This window comes from Pleurodeles waltl, chromosome 8 (genome assembly GCF_031143425.1).
Source record: "Pleurodeles waltl isolate 20211129_DDA chromosome 8, aPleWal1.hap1.20221129, whole genome shotgun sequence".
Taxonomy (NCBI): domain Eukaryota; kingdom Metazoa; phylum Chordata; class Amphibia; order Caudata; family Salamandridae; genus Pleurodeles; species Pleurodeles waltl.
In genome coordinates, this window is record NC_090447.1 from 131,708,381 (window position 1) to 131,724,394 (window position 16,014).

Below are 16,014 nucleotides of genomic sequence, written 5' to 3' on the forward strand. Positions count from 1 at the left end.
CCACACAACAAATACACAGCGTCACATGAGGTGTATGTAAATAAAGTTTGTATTTAGCACACACAATAGTTAACACAACACAAACATCATGTACATCTGGGCATAAATTGCATTTAGAATTATCACTAGCAGTACTATGCCCAATTGTGTTAAAATGACATTAGCAGTATGTACAGGTGAGAAAAATAATACTTTCCCTCCCAGCACCCTCATGCTGTACCAAAACATTGTCAGCACAAGACCCACTCTAGTGATTACCAGAAATCAATCTCACAGAGTGATAGCATGCACCCCAGTTTACAACAAAAGTAGCAATGTATACATACAGAGAATTGCAGGATTCTTAAGTAGCTCTGGGGCCTGGGCCACACAGGTAAAACCCAATGTCAACCGACAATATTCCTCTGACAAAGCAGCAATGTGTACAGCAACACCTCAGTGCGGTGTAGTCAGTCTCCAGCAATCACTCACACTCACTCACTCCATACTGCTACACAGTGCCACAGATATCAATCAGGCTAGTATAACACACTCACATACACTCACTCCCAGCACCCTAATGCTATGCACTGATATCTGGCAGGTTAGTGGACAATGAGCTCAAAGTCCCCTCTGGATCCAAACCTTACCCCGACCTCCAACCATTTCCTACTACCATGCTCCCCACGAGCTGGAGATGAGAGCACCCTTTCCCAGATCCTCTGCCGCTCGTGGCCGGAGGTACACTTATTCAGGATCATGAGGCAAAGGTGGGGTGAAGAAAGAGATAACAGCTGATCAGGCAACAGTCAGCAAATGGAGGTTTGGCCATCAGTCTGGAAGTTCATTCAGGGGTTTCTACACTGTGCATTCTGGCATGGGCCCTAGCCTTGCCAAGCATGAGGGGAGGGTTGCTTTAGGACACACACTGTTCACAGTAGTGCACAGCCAAGCCAGGCACTCCAATACACAAATAGTTACCAATTCCACACCTCCCTGGCAGGGGACTCAACGTCTGGGTCCTGATGAGTTGGGATGCCCCGGACAGTCCCGGCTGCGCACAAAGAGTTACCAAATCAGCACCTACCTGCAAGGAGGCACAACGTCTGGTGCACAATGTCTTGTGTCACAACAGGCAATTCTGATCACCCAGGAAGAGTTACCAATGCCGTACTTCCCTGGATAGAGGCACAACTTCTAGTTTGTGATGATTTAAGTCACCCCAGAAAAATCCAGACACACATAAAGAGTTTTCAATGTTGTACCTCCCTGGAATGAGGCACAACATCTGGTGCATGATGACTTGCGTCTCACCAAACATACCCAGACAAACAAGAAGAATTATCAATGCTGTATCTCTCTGGAATGAGGCATGACGTCTAGTGCGCAATGGCTTTAGTTGCACCAGACAAATTCAGACACACACGAAGAGTTCCAATCCCGTACCTCCCTGGAATAAGGCACAACATCTGGTGTGCGATGACTTGAACTGCATCAGACAAATCTGGTCTCACACACACAGAGAAGCAAGTTCAGCGATGCCGCACAAGATAGAATGCAACACTGCTCCAGGTACACCCCACCTCCGAGGGTCGCAACCAGTGATTCGGGCACGGCATGCAATGAGCATGCAGTCGGGTGTCGCACAAGTGAAATGCAGCACGCTCAAGAAAAGCAGGCCATGCGAAGTCCTGTGACAGGTAAATCCGCTCACTACCAACCAGATGCTTTATGTGTGTTTTGGCCCCACAAGGAAGGGCCACACTCCTTGAATGAAGCAGTTCTTTGAAGGCTCCACATCAGGCAAATCTGGTCTTCAGGTCCCACGCTCACACCACTGCTACCAGCTGACATCCAGCAGACAATGTAGGCACATAGGTCACTGCTCTCAAGGTAATACAGGCAGAACATGTTGGTCCCTTGTGGGAGATCTTTGATGTCCTTGAGACCTCCACAAGAGAACAGGGGGCAAGCCAACAAGCCCTTGGAGAGCACATTTTAGTGTGCTACACAATGGCAACCAGTTTGCCCAGGCCTGCCACGATGCTGGAAGGGTGTGCAGTCCCTTACCAGTGCAGTAATTACTCCAGATTCTTCTGGCATGGGCTCCATGCGGTCCGGTGTCTTCGTCCCACGTACCTGCAGTGTAATTTTACTTTGCTGCAGTGTGGCACCAGTACTTACACTGTAGTGTACCTTTGAAGTTGAGGGAGGTTCTGAGGGTTCCCCTTTGAACCACAGATGTCTCCCCTAAATTTCAGTCCTGTCTTCTTTGGGACTGTGGAATGCAGATCTTAATGTTTAGTGGGGCCATGGTCTGGCTCCAAGAGGCCAAGCATCAGAACCTCTGTCCCAATCTATCTAGCCAGACCAATAAATGGTAGAGGTCTTCATTCCAGTTGTGTGCCCAAGTTTTAAAGCTGTCACTGAGGAATGCACATATGTGTTCCTTCTTCTCCCAGTGTGGACTCGAACTGAATTGAGAGGCACACAAAGCATTTTAGGGCAGAGAAATGTCCACTTTCTAGAAGTGGCATTTCTCCATGAGTATTGACAAAACCACCTTTATCATAGAAAATGGTTTCTCAGGATAAATCCAATGATAGTAAACAATATGAGGTTGCTCTGCTGCAATCCACAGTTGCAGCTGGGAGTAATTGTAACACTTCCACCATTTTAACCTATGGGCAGAGCAGCTCTCCTATGCAGTGAAACCAGACATGGGTATTCTTCACCCTCTGGGCATACGTGCCCTTGCGCACATATAAGCCTGCATTGGCAGGCTGGGCATGTGGTTAAAAGCACCATAGGTGCAAGTGCACACACAGGCCTTGTAAGGCAGATGGGATACATGTTTAAAACACCTGTGGTACTGGTGCACACACACAGGCCAGTGCCACTTCCGAATATATGTGGGAAGGCGAGTGTGCAGGTTCACACTCTACCTATAATGGGAAAGTGCTCATGGCCCTCAGTCCATTAAGGGGGAATCAGCAAAACCTACTCGAAAAAAAGTTTGGAGAAACAGCACCTCAGCGTGCACAGTCTCTAACTAAATCCCATACAGCAGAGCTTTGTTTTCACTGTGCAAAGCTCCCTGGGCCCACCTAGAGGGGTGGCTAGTATAATAGATTACTGTAGCATAAAATAAAAGGCTTTTATTTTGCCTTTTTATGAGTGCACATCAGCTTGAATATTTGAGACAGAGAATGCCTGACCACAAAAGATTATTTTAAGAAAGCTAATATTAGCAAGGTCATGAGAGTCTAGTGTAGATTTCTTTAGGAGTGGAAGCATCTGGTCAATCTTGAGAGCTTCCATTTCAGTCTTGAAAGCTTCTGAGATGCCTAGAGTGAGGGAGTTATTAACAATCATAGGTAGGAGTAAGATAGCATGCCCAAAGGCAGCTATGATGAAGGAAGATGGTAAGAAATCATCTTCACAAGAAGTGGCATTGAGGGACCTGAGTATGTCAGCCAGATCTTGGAGACATATGGCTCTGAAGTCTGCACATTGCGTGAATCTAAGGGAATAGGTGGGTGTAAAAAAAGATGAAGCAGGCTTGGTATCATCGATTTGGTGTTGGAGTTTTTATATTTTTTCACTAAGGAAGAGGTTGATGGCTTGCACTTTTCCATCAAGTGAGGAATAGGTGGGTCTGGCTTGACATTGATGCAGTGTTTGATGTCTTGAACAGCCTTCTCCTTCTGTTGGTGGCTTGCTTAATTGATTGGGATGGTGTAATACTTTGCTTTGGCTGATGTGATGAGCTACCCACATGTTACATGGAGGGCCTTCAGTATCAGGAGGGCCACAGGAGTTCTGTCTTTCTTCCATTTTATTTCCTGTCTGTGATTAAATTGGTTATTGTCATGAAGTTCTTTAAAATACTAGAGTGCAGAAGGCTTTGGCTTGCACCTGCATGTTGAAATAGGGGTGTGGGCTTTTACTTAGCATTCTAAAAAATTTTTGAAGTCGTTTAGAAGGGTGTTGGCATAAGAAGCGGAATTGATGGGATAATAGATGAGTTCAAGCATAAGGTTGTCTAAGAAGACGTTTTTGAAGGATCTGAAGGTTTGATCTTCTTCTCATTTGTGTTGTCCTTGGTTCAGAAGGTGAGTGTATCAGACTGAGATAAAGAAGGCCTTTCATTCATCAAAAACAGGGGATGCTTTCTCTACAGCAGGAGCCACTGTTTGAACAGTCCATCAGCTTGCCAAATACTACAGCGATAGGCCCCTGGAAGCAGCACAGCTTGAACATTTGACAGGATGTGCAGGGTTGAAGGGTTGAAGGGGAGTGCTGCAATGGGCACAACCTGTTGTTGAATCAGTGAATAGAAACAGGGCCAACAACTCACCCCCTGTTGAAGAGGTAACCTAAGCCCTAACGTGATGGCACAGTATGTCCCCAGTCCGATTGTAGCAGTACTATTGCACCATTGTTCATAATTAACATCAAATGTGCATTTATTTGACTGTTTAAGAATATTGTTGCAATAGAATAATTGTTATATACAAAGGAGTACATTTACTAATTCTTACACAACAAAGGGAGAGAACAGAACAGCACCACATGTACAAAGATATTACTCTGCTGATCTTGTTTCAAGTGCTGGTGCTATTTCTGGCTGCCTTTTGTCTCACATGCACCTTTGCGCCATAGTGCAAAGTCATCTGTGTGTTTCTGGCATTGACTTTGTACTTGTTAGACCTGGCATCCTTTGAGTGGTTTTCCCTAACATTTTGCCTTTTGGCCTCCTGCTTTTTGATTTTATTTTCCCTGGCTTTTAAAATTATTGGCACTTTACCACTGCCTATCAATGCTAAAGCGCAGGAGCTTTGTTCTCTAAACCATGGTAAGACTGGGGTATTCAAAATTGGCATATTTTACTTGTAAGACACTAGCAAAGTGCCAGGGCCTGTAAATTAAAAGCTACTAGTGGACTTACAGCAATGACTGTGGCACCCACTACATTAGCCCTGCAAACAGGTCTCAGGCCTGCCACTGCAGAGCCTGTGTGGGAAGTTTTAAATTGCCATTTCGACCTAGCAAGTTTACCCACCTTCCAGGCCTAAACGTTCCTTTTCATTACATATGTGTCACCCCTAAGGTAGGCCCTAGTCAGCCTCAAGGGCAGGGTGCAGTGTATTTAAAAAGTTGGATATATACTTTTAATTTTAACATGTCCAGGTAGTGAAAAACTATTAAATTGATGTTTTACTACTGCAAGGCCTGTCTCTTCAATGGTTACCTTGAAGCATCCTTTAAGTTTAACATCTACTTGAGAAAAGATAGGAATGTGGAGTTTGGTGTCTCTGGACTCACGATTTAAAATCACAACTTATAGTGAAGTCAGATTTTAAATTGCAAGTGTGAAAATGCCACTTTTAAAAAGTCGACAACACAAAAAGATGTTGGACAGAGTGCTGAAACTTTTCAAACACTCATCCCCGGTCACAGATCTGGGTTACATCTATTGTTCTTTTGCTCACCATGCCACCCCATGGTGGACCCAGCCAAACGAAAATCAATCTTGACCCTGCTTCCCTTGGGAACTGTTCAGCCTGAACTGCCATGCCAGGTCCTCCTGCACCTGAAACAAGCAACCTGAGTGAGATGACTGCTTAGAAACCGTGTGACCCGCTCAGGCGGCTGGACTTGCCTGCCTTCCAGCTATGAAACAGCTCGAATGCCAACAGGCCACAGCTCCGCTCAGGGGGAAGCCATGTGACCAACCCTGACCCAGAAGACCAATAGCCTTGTGCTCCAGCTGGAGCTCAGGTACAGTGGGATTGAGTGGTTCTTGCTGCTGACCAGTGTGTCACGGACAGCCAGGAAGGCCCTTTTTGAAACACTGCTTACCTTGCTTATAATTCTCCAGTGGGACAGTTCCACACAGACCCCCTTGTAGAGGCCATTGTAGTTGGACTAGAGTTACCTTATTCACCCTAAGAGAAGCAGGGGGTATGGCCTGACCAGTTAACATGGCGGCTGCGTGAACGGTCCGCCCAGCCCCGACAAATATCCTGTTTGTTTCACCTCATTGGGGGACTGGCCCACATGCTGGCGAGTTGAGGGGAAGCACTAAGCGGGCCCCTACGAGGGGCGGAAGAATGGAGAGCGAGCCGCGGGGAAACCGGGCCCACAGTAAAGCTGGTCGCCTTGGGTGAGAAAGTACCAGGGGGACAGCACAGGCCCGGAAAGGAACGGCCAGGAAGCGGACAGCTCATACAGCCCAGAGGGCTTGGTAGAATGCCGGACGGAGGAGGGGGGGCGATGCGGGAGGCCCTGCAGTAGAGACACATTGGAGAGCCCCAGGGCGCTGACGTGACCCATCGAGAGACAGAAGCTGAAGCCTCGCTGATACCTGCGGGGGACATCGAGAGGCCTGGATTGGGCAGGACCCATCGGGGAGAGGCCAGGCGTGACCCGTCTGCACCTACTGTGAACAGTGAAGTCATCAGAGGGGAGCCCTTCAGGACATTGGACGGTCGGGCGCATTGGAGCGGTGAACTGTGGGGGCAAGGCTCCAGACAGAGACGGTGACTGTGAGTAAAGTGTGAATTCCGCACGGGGGCCCGAGGTAAGATAAGACCCACCTGGAGGGCACGCTGATCCGGGCTCCATAGAAACCAAGACACCACTGAGAACCGCTGAAGACTATGAAGCTGTTCCTCCAGGGGCAATAGGCAGAGCGGCCAACTTTGGTGGCAAGAGGCCACGTCTTCCTTCCACCCTAATGAGCGACATCTTGGACGGGAGCAAGCAGGACATCGGGGAAGATAGCTGCCAATGATTATGCATCCCACGATGCCAGATCCCCATTGGGCAGGGGAGGAGAGTGGATGAGTGACTTTAATAAAGCTACAGGGGCACATACTAGACCCCCTTTGACATTGCAACTCTTCGCATCGAATGACTACCAAAATCCAGAATAGAGCTAAGCCACAGGGGCGGTGCTGAGCAAGTGACATGGCCCAAATGGTCATGGCAAAACCTGTCCCACGCTCCTTACAGCCCACACTAGACAAGATCCTGGGGGCCATCGAGGAATCCAAAACAATAGACCAGGTGTCTGCAGAACTGGGCCTGCTGAGAGCTGACCACCAGAAGCTAGTGGACAGAGTCCGGAGCACTGAAACCACGCTCATGGACCTATCTCCAGCCCACTGGGAAAGAAAAGCTACCGTCTTACAGTTGACCGAACACTTCCACTGGTTGGAGCGACGGGCAGAGAATGCAGATGGTCAGAATCGGAGGAATAACTTATGGGTCATTGGTCTCCTGGAGGGTGTCGAGGGCGTCGACGGGGTGGCCTTTCTGGAAAGATGGATGAGGACAGAGATAGCCCCGGAGCAGCTCAGCCCCTTTTTCGCACTCGAGAGGGCGCATCGGGTGCCGTCACGACTGCTCACCCCTAGCTGACCCCCACGTGCAGTAGTGTCTAAGTTGTTGCATTACAGGGATAGAGATATACTGCTGCAATGGGCCAGAGAAGCTGGGCCTTTCAGAGTGGAAAATAGGGCAGTAACCATCTTCCCAGATTTCACGACGAAGGTGCAGGCCAGACAGGCCTCCTATACAGCGGTGAAGCAGGCGCTACGTGAGAAGGGCATCCAGTACTCGATCCTGTTCCCGGCCGGACTGCGGGTGATAATAGAAGGGCTCACCACTTTCTTCCAAACCCCAGAGGAAGCATGGATGTGGCTGGAGTCGCACAAAATCAGTGGAGATGCTCACACCAAGATAGGGATGGCAATGCAGCAGAGGCGCAGGAGAATGAGTAAACAGCTAAATCGATCTCGGACCGGCTCCACCACAGAATGTAATGGACAGAAAGGCAGCCCTTAAAGCAGTGGCATCATTACAGAACGCAGGCCTGGCTGGCAACACTAGCGGAGGAGACTCGGACCAGCATACACACTCTATGTACCTGCACCACACCAATGAGACCCCAAGAGTGACCCCCCCATACCGCAGATGACCTGGGATGATTATGGCCACTTGTCACCGGCCTCACAATGAGGGTTTCTGATAGACCTTGGGACCACGGCGGCCACGGGCACCCCCAGCTTCTCGACCACTACTCCACATATGACAAGAATACTATATGACTTGATGCTACTGTTATGTCTACTTTTCATAAACTGGGCAACCAATGGTTGTGGTACTGCCACGGGGGTGGGGGCTGGGAATTGTTGTTGAATTTGTTAGCTGCTCAAGATCGTACATTCTGAATACTTAGGGCGAACTTTGTCCCAGAACCTGTTGTTGCTTACCTTGCGCTACACCAGAGTTAGGACCCCCATTCCGACATGGAGACTCCAGCCAATGGCACTAGAGGACTTGGCTTATAGAGACGCTCTTAGGTCCCACTTACTGGAACACATTAGCATTAACAATGGATTTACTACAGCAAAACACACAGATTGGGAGAACTTAAAATTAGCGACACAGGGACACTGTATGGGACAGTCGGTAAGGATCGGACAAACCCTTGAGCTCAAACTAAACCGACTAGAGAAGGAAATACATGATGGAGACAATGAACAAGGTGCAGATCAGGAGGCACACAAATGACTCCTTAAAGCAAAAAAGACATATAATCAGACTCAGGAAACTATCATAACTATCAGAAGTATCTGGCGTCATTGCATGCGGAGGAGGGTAAATCTGGCAGAATGTTAGCAGGGCTTGTACGCCCTGAAGGGGAGGGCACCCCAATCATGAGCATCAGTGGGACGGATGGGGAACATATGCACTCCCCGTCAGACATAAGCAATGCATTTAAAACATACTATATGACCCTTTATAGTCAGCCTGAGGATGACTTGCCACAGTCACTGGGGCACCACTTACAGACACTCCCACTGCAAACTCCTGCAAAGATAGACAGGCACCCCCTGGGTAAGCCAAGAACTCTGGAAGAGGTAAAGACCGCTATTACACAGTTGGCAGCGGGCAAAACACCAGGCACGGATGGACTCCCTATGGAGTTTTATAAAACATACGCAGATACCCTTGCATCACTTCTGGTTGAGCTTTACACAGAGGCATACGATAGGGACATACTCCCTGGGCCGATGAGGGAGGCACTAGTGGTCCCCCTACCCAAAACTAAATCGCACAAGGCCTCACTGACCGACTTTCGACCCCTGTCTATGTTAAATTACGATTTCAAGATCTTGAGTAAGGCTATGGCTAACCGACTGCTTCCGGATGTCCCCCTCCTCATACATGAGGACCAAAATGATTTTTTACCTGCGCCCAATACATCTCTGAACCTTAGACGTCTATTTTCACTCTTGCACATACCTCACTAAAAGCAGCACCCCACTGCCATGCTCCTGTCAGTGAACCTGGAGAAGGTATTCGATTCACTGAGATGGGATTACCTGCACGTGGTAATGATGCAAATGGGTCTGGGGGAGAGATGGGCGCAATGGGTCGAACAATTGTACTGTCTCCCAGTGGCTAGGGTGCAGACACGCAGGACAATATCGGACTTCTATCCCATATTTCTGGGCACCAGACAGGGTTGCCCTCTCTCTCCCTTACTGTTCAGACTCGTCATCGAACCTCTAGCGGCTCAGTTCTGCATGGAGGGGTGCGGTAGGGGGGTGCAGTGGGGCTCTGTTGATCATGTTACCTCACTTTATGCGGATGATCTACTAATTTATGTGCAAGATGGAACAACCGGGCACTAAGTTTACTTGAGGAATTTGGGGGCCCTTCGAGCCTCAGGGTGAACAGGAAAAAAGACGTGTCTTTCCACTGGTCGCGGGTACGGACCATCCTTCCTTCTGCCCCTCCGATATCCCATGATCATCCTGTACGTTCAAATACTTGGGAATACAAATATATCACGACATGCAAGACCTCTGAGACAGCAACCTGGGTAAAACGCTTCAGTCTTTACAATCATGCGTGGCATTCTTGCACTTCCTTAGGCTTTCCATGATGGCTCGGGAATCATTCTCCAAAATGATTATGCTGCCCTGTCTTCTGTACTACTTCACTAACCTCCCAGTGAATATACCAGTGAGCTGGTTTAAAGAATTAGGTGCGCTCCTTAGGGAGCTCCTCGGGGATGGGGGCCGACAACGAACATCTCTTTCCACTCTCTGCCGCACCACTGATGGAGGTGGATTGGGGGTACCAGACTTTGAATTATATTACCTGGTGAGTCAGCTTCAGTGGATAGCTAGATGGCTTGCGGGTGGGAATCGAGTGGACTTGACCACATCCCGGGGCGACGTCGGAAGAGATTTGTTGCTGGCGCAGATGCTCAGCCCCCAGATCACAATGCCGGCACAAAATTTCATGCTAACAGTTGCCCCGTCCTGCTGCCGACGCTGCCTGAGACATATGGGTGTGACTGTTGCCTATTCCCCCAAAATTCAACTGACCGGGATACCCTTGGGGGCACGTTCTCTAGGAGCCAAATGAGGACATGGACCGAGGCAGGGGTTACGACAATGGGGGATTGTTTTCAAGAAGGGGTCCTAATGCCATTCATAGATTTGGTTGAGGAGAGTGGAGTACCTGGGGGGCAATTCCTTCTATACCACACACTGATACACACCATAAGGGGCTTATGGCTCACAGTGAACGTAGAACCAGAGGTGCACAAAGTATTCCAACTCTCATTGATAATGGGAGAGGGCGCCCACTCGGTTACCAGGCTCTATAGAGCACATAGAGAGTTGACTCTGAGTTGTTGCAAACGTTAAGAGTTAAATGAGAAAGGACGCTGGGCAAGGAGATGACGGATACAGAGTGGCGGAGGGCGCTGGCACAACCCCTCAGGCTATCGCGTAACACGTCTTCGATTTATCCAATATAATTATATACACAGAACATATCTCACCCCACGTAGACTGAGGGTAATATATGGCGGCGAGCCTAGGAGGTGCCCCAGGTGCAATGCTTTGGACTCAGATTTCGATCACATGACATGGGGGTGCCCTAGGATACAACAGTGCTGGCGGGTGGCCTTGGGAGCTTTGGGGAGGGTCCTGGATTGGCAGCTGGAGCTGGATCCTTCCCTCTGTCTGCTGGGGCTGTACTTCAGACCTGCCTCCACGAGGGTTGGCAGCAGGTTTTTGGACCTCGCCATGGTACTGCTCAGACGTCCGATAGCCATGGCCTGAAGTCCCCTACGGGTCCGGCCCTGTTGGACTGGAAACAAGATGTATCCAAATGGGCACAGGCTGAACTACATGTGCTGCGGAGGGAGGAGGCATGGGGAGTGTGTGTGCACCCTATTGCCCCCTTGTGAGCCGAGGTGCTGGAGACATGGGAGACACAGGGACAGGGGTGGGTGGGGAACTGGAGGCTGAGCAGGGTATGCCTTGCTAGGATTGTGCCCCACCCCCAAATTGATGGAATATGGGAGAAGTGATGTAATCCATATCATACAGCAGAGACCACTTTATGTGTTCATCACCGGAGGTAGATGGGCGAAGGCCACTGCTGTGATGCCACTACATCTATACTGGCTCAACCACTAAACCCTAGACAACACCTATAGCCAGGGAACTCTCTTCCACTACTGGAGAGGAAGAGGGGTCATGGTAACGATAATGATCTCCCAGTTCGGATAGCCCAGCAAGTCTTCAATACCTCTTTTATACCACAGCCTAGAAATGTCCCTCCAGCGCTCTGTTCAATGTTCTCTTTAGTTGTGTTAATGGTTTGAATGGTAGCATTAAGGATGATAGCGAATAATTGATTGCTTATGTGGGGTACTTGCTTTAGGACTATGCAAATGTAGATTTATTTACTGAATATATTAGATGCAATAAGTAAACCCAGAAGGGTTGTGCTACAACTGTAATATTAATCAGGAACTAACCGAAATGTCGGACCTCTTGCACGTACCATGCAACAGGGGGTATTACTCCTGTCCAAGAATTGTAATACTTTTGAGAAATACCAATAAACAAATTTAAAAAAAAAATCACCCTAAGAGAAGCACATGTGTTCTAAGGCACAACGATTGCATACGTGCTTTTAGTTAAGTACCACTTCAGAAATAGTGATTGGATTTTTGTCAATTTGTTCTTATTCTAACCAGTTAAGAGAAGAAGAGCTGCCATGCCTGTGACTGTGCTTTGTGGAGCTATCCTGCAGTTGCTGCTTCTGCCAGAATAAGAGGGCAAAGACTGGACTTTGTGTGCCTTCCATCTTGTGAAGATCTCCAAGGGCTTGATTTAGAGCTTGCCTCCTGTTGTTTGAGGTCTCAGGGACAGCAAAGACTTCTCTCTGCCAGCACCTGGAGTCTCTGGAGAGACTCCTACTCTGCCCTGTGATGCCCATCCAGTTCCAGGGTCCCTAAAAGCAGAAGCTGGCAGCCTAAGAGGAAGAAATCCACGCACAGAACGCATGCGGGGAAAAGATTGATGAGTCTCCGATCTGTGGCTGAAAAATCAACGCGCCGCCGGCTTCGCAGCTAAAAATTTACTCTCGCCTGCAATGGGACTGAAGAATCGACACACAGAGTTGGAGAAACTACGTGGCTGGATTTCCGAAACAAGTACCGCTTGGCGTGTAAAAACAACACAAGGCCTGCCCGGACCCAAGAGTGCTGACTGGATCGACGCATCGCTCTCCTACGAAGAGAAGAAACGATGCACCCGACCCGATGAAAGGAGAAACAAAGCAATCTCTCGCTCGTGAGTGACATTGACGCATCACAAGCCCTTTTTGATGCACACTCGCCCTTGCGGGGTTATTTTTGACGCACCTAAGGTACATTTTCACGCTAACAGTGTAAGTGTGTGTTTAAAACTACATGAAGACTCTCTTTGCATTTTTTGTGATAACTTGACTTGTGTATAGTGGATTTTTGTTGTTTTGGTCTTATTTTGTTTAGATAAATATTCTGTATTTTTCTAAACCTGTGTTGTGTCATTTTGTTGTGTTTTCATTAAGTTACTGTGTGTGTTGGTACAAATACTTTACACCTAGCACTCTGAAGTTAAGCCTACTACTGGTGCCAAGCTACCAAGGGGGTAAGCAGGGGTTAGCTGAGGGTGATTCTCTTTTACCTTGACTAGAATGAGGGTCCTTGCTTGGACATGGAGTAACTTGACTGCCAACAAAAGACCCAATTTCTAACATTGGCAGCAGCGATGGGATTGGACTTGTATTTGTACTTGACATACAGTAATTAAGTGTACACTACTGTTTTCAGTTCAGACCACTACGTAACCACATACTACTTGTCTTGTGATTCTGCATTTTGTTCTCTGATGTCCTCCTAGATATAATGTTGATATCTTGGAACTCTGGTTTTTGGTTGTGAAGCCTTTGCAGAATGGAAGTCAATTTCTGGCACCACTTTATCTATAAAAAGTGGCAGCTTAAAGCATTCTGCTTGGAAAGGGGACTGGCTGTGAATAAGAAATCCAGAAGGGAGGATCTTTAGTGAGCCCTGTTTCAGGATGAGTTGAAAAGTTGTCAGGGAACACCACCAGATGGGTCTGAGGAGGAGGACTTCTCTGAGGAGGAGGGCAGTGGCCCTGAGGAGGGAACAGAAAGAGATGATTGGCTCCTAGCTCGAATCCGGAGCCGGGAAGAGCTAGATACGGAGCTTGAGAGGGCTGAGGAGAAGAAAGACTTAGCCCTTGAAAAAGAAAGGTTGGCAGCTCAAGAGCTGAGCTGTGAAGAGCTGAAGCTGGAAGCCATGAGGGCTGAGTCCAGTTCAGATGGTGGCTGCAAAAATCTTGTATCGGGTACTGCTGAAGAAGTGCACATGCCCTGAGATGTGGTGCCCTACTTGAAGGAGGGAGTTAACACACACCAGGAGGTTCAGGGGTATGAGGTAGCTCCAGTAATGCACAGGGTCCCTGAGGTGGATTGGTGAGCTGGCATGGGGAGTCATATTCCTACTAGTGGGAGGGACACTCTACTGACTCTAGGTGAGAGTGACAGTGAGAGGAGTTCCCCCAGGTAGAAGTCCTGATTATGGAGTGTGAAGACATCCCAGAAGAGTGTGGGTTGAGTGTCAGGGACAGTCAGGTACTGTCTCACCAGTCTCAGGAGGGTGATGTGGGGTACTTTTTCAAGGCTGAGTCACTGGATGGTTGGGTGAAGGGTACTTTGGTTAATTCATGTGAGGGGTTGTGTGATGTAATTGCTGGAGAGCAAATGTCTAGTCCTTATTTTCCAGAACTACGCCAACACCAGGTGGAGTGTGAGTTCTCTGACCCCAGGGAACTTACACTGGAGGCAGATCTCTGGGTGAGTACCAGAGAGTCTGGAGAGGCATTTGGGGGGGCTCCTGAGGGGAGTGGTCTAGGTATTTCCCAACCAGGTGAGGTAGGGAAGGGTTGTAGTGTCCCAGGTAGGTCCCAGTGTAGTGGGATGGGTGAGGGACCCCATGTCCAGTCTCAGAGGAGAGGGAATGGGGATGGGCTGAGGCCCAATGTGCCCGAAATCCAGTCCCATGTCCTGGAGGGTTCCACAAGGGAACACCAGGAGGGGAGCCTAGCCTCTACCGTAGGGCCATCTGTTGAGGGAGACCCCACAGTGTCAGGAGACCTTGCAGGGGTGGATGTAGCCAGCGTCCTGCCAGTTCTGGTGTCTGGCAGTACCACTCTCAGTGAGGGGTGCAGAAGTCCAGACAGAGGGTTGAGAGGGGGTTGTGGACCCCAGTGCAGAACCTGGAGGGTCAGGGGTCAGCTCTGAGAGCAGAGCCCCCAGGAATGTCCTTGGTGAGACCATTTCTGGGTTGGGGGGAATCCAGACTCTACCAGATGGGCAGGGGTCAGGAGACCTGCACCAGCCAGACTCTTGTGTGGCCCTTGGGGATGATGTGTCCCTTGTGGGGGTATGTGTGACTCCCAGGAAGTCCTGGTGTGCCAGGTAATAGTTCAACCACAGGGTGGTGACTCTGGGTTGAATGATCAGGTTCAGGGGATAACCTCTGACCTGATGGGGAGTAGGTGTGCTCCCCAGGAAGTCCTGGGTTGCCAGGCAGTGGTCCAGTCTGAGGGTACAGACCCTGGACTGGAGGATCAGGTGCAGGGGGTAAAACCTGACCTGAAAGGGGGGTACGGTTCACCCAATCACCCCCTGGTGTGATTTCAAGGGGTACCCTCCCTGAGGGGGGGCAGAACCCGAGAGTAGGGGCAGGAGAGAGAGAGACTCACCCCTGACCCCAGTGCAATCTACGGGTACAGACCCTGGATTGGAAGGCCAGGTTCAGGTTGTCCCCCCTGACGTGGAGGAAGGGGCTACTGCTAACAGTGCCCTTCCCATGTTGTCTTCTGGGGTGGCCACTCCTAGTTGGGGGGTGCAGGACCCCAGAAGGGAGGGCGGGGGTGAGCCTCACCCCTAGCCCTGGTCCAACCTGAAGTTACAGACCCCGGGTTGGAGGACCATTGGCAGGTTAACATCCCTGCACTGGTAGAAGAATTATGCAGGACTGCTTCTACAAGCACCCAGACAATTTTGGACTCTCAGGGTGCCGCTCCTGGAGGGAGGGTACAGAGCCCCAGAGGGGAGGACCAGGGTCAGGTTGTCATCGGTCAAAGGCACTTGGGGTTACCGCCCCCCACTCTCCACAGTCACAGTGGTTGGAAAGGCCTGAGGTCGGGCTCTCATCCCTGACAGTTGTCAGGGGCCACTGTGGCTTTCTGTCCTGGTGGACAGAATTGCCCCTGGGGGGGGACGAGAGTCACACTCCGAGGGTGGAGTGGGCAACACCACTGTGTTGGCCCTGGTGATACTCTCTGCCCATTGGGATACATCTGTCAGCAAAGTAAAGTTAGGTGCTGCACAGATGGTGTCTGCAGATGTGGAGAAGGATTCACCCTGGGTTAGCTTAGTGGGCTCTGAGAGTATGGACAGAGGGATCCAACTGGAGTCAGAAAGGCATAGAACTGGAACATGCCCCTGCTGTTGTCGGCCTGGGTCCCTGTTCTATCGCCCCAATCAGGGAAGTACATCAAGGTATTGATTGTTCTCCCCTGGCTTTAGGCTGGTAGGTGGTCGTGTTGGACTTTTTTGCTTATGCCAGGTCAT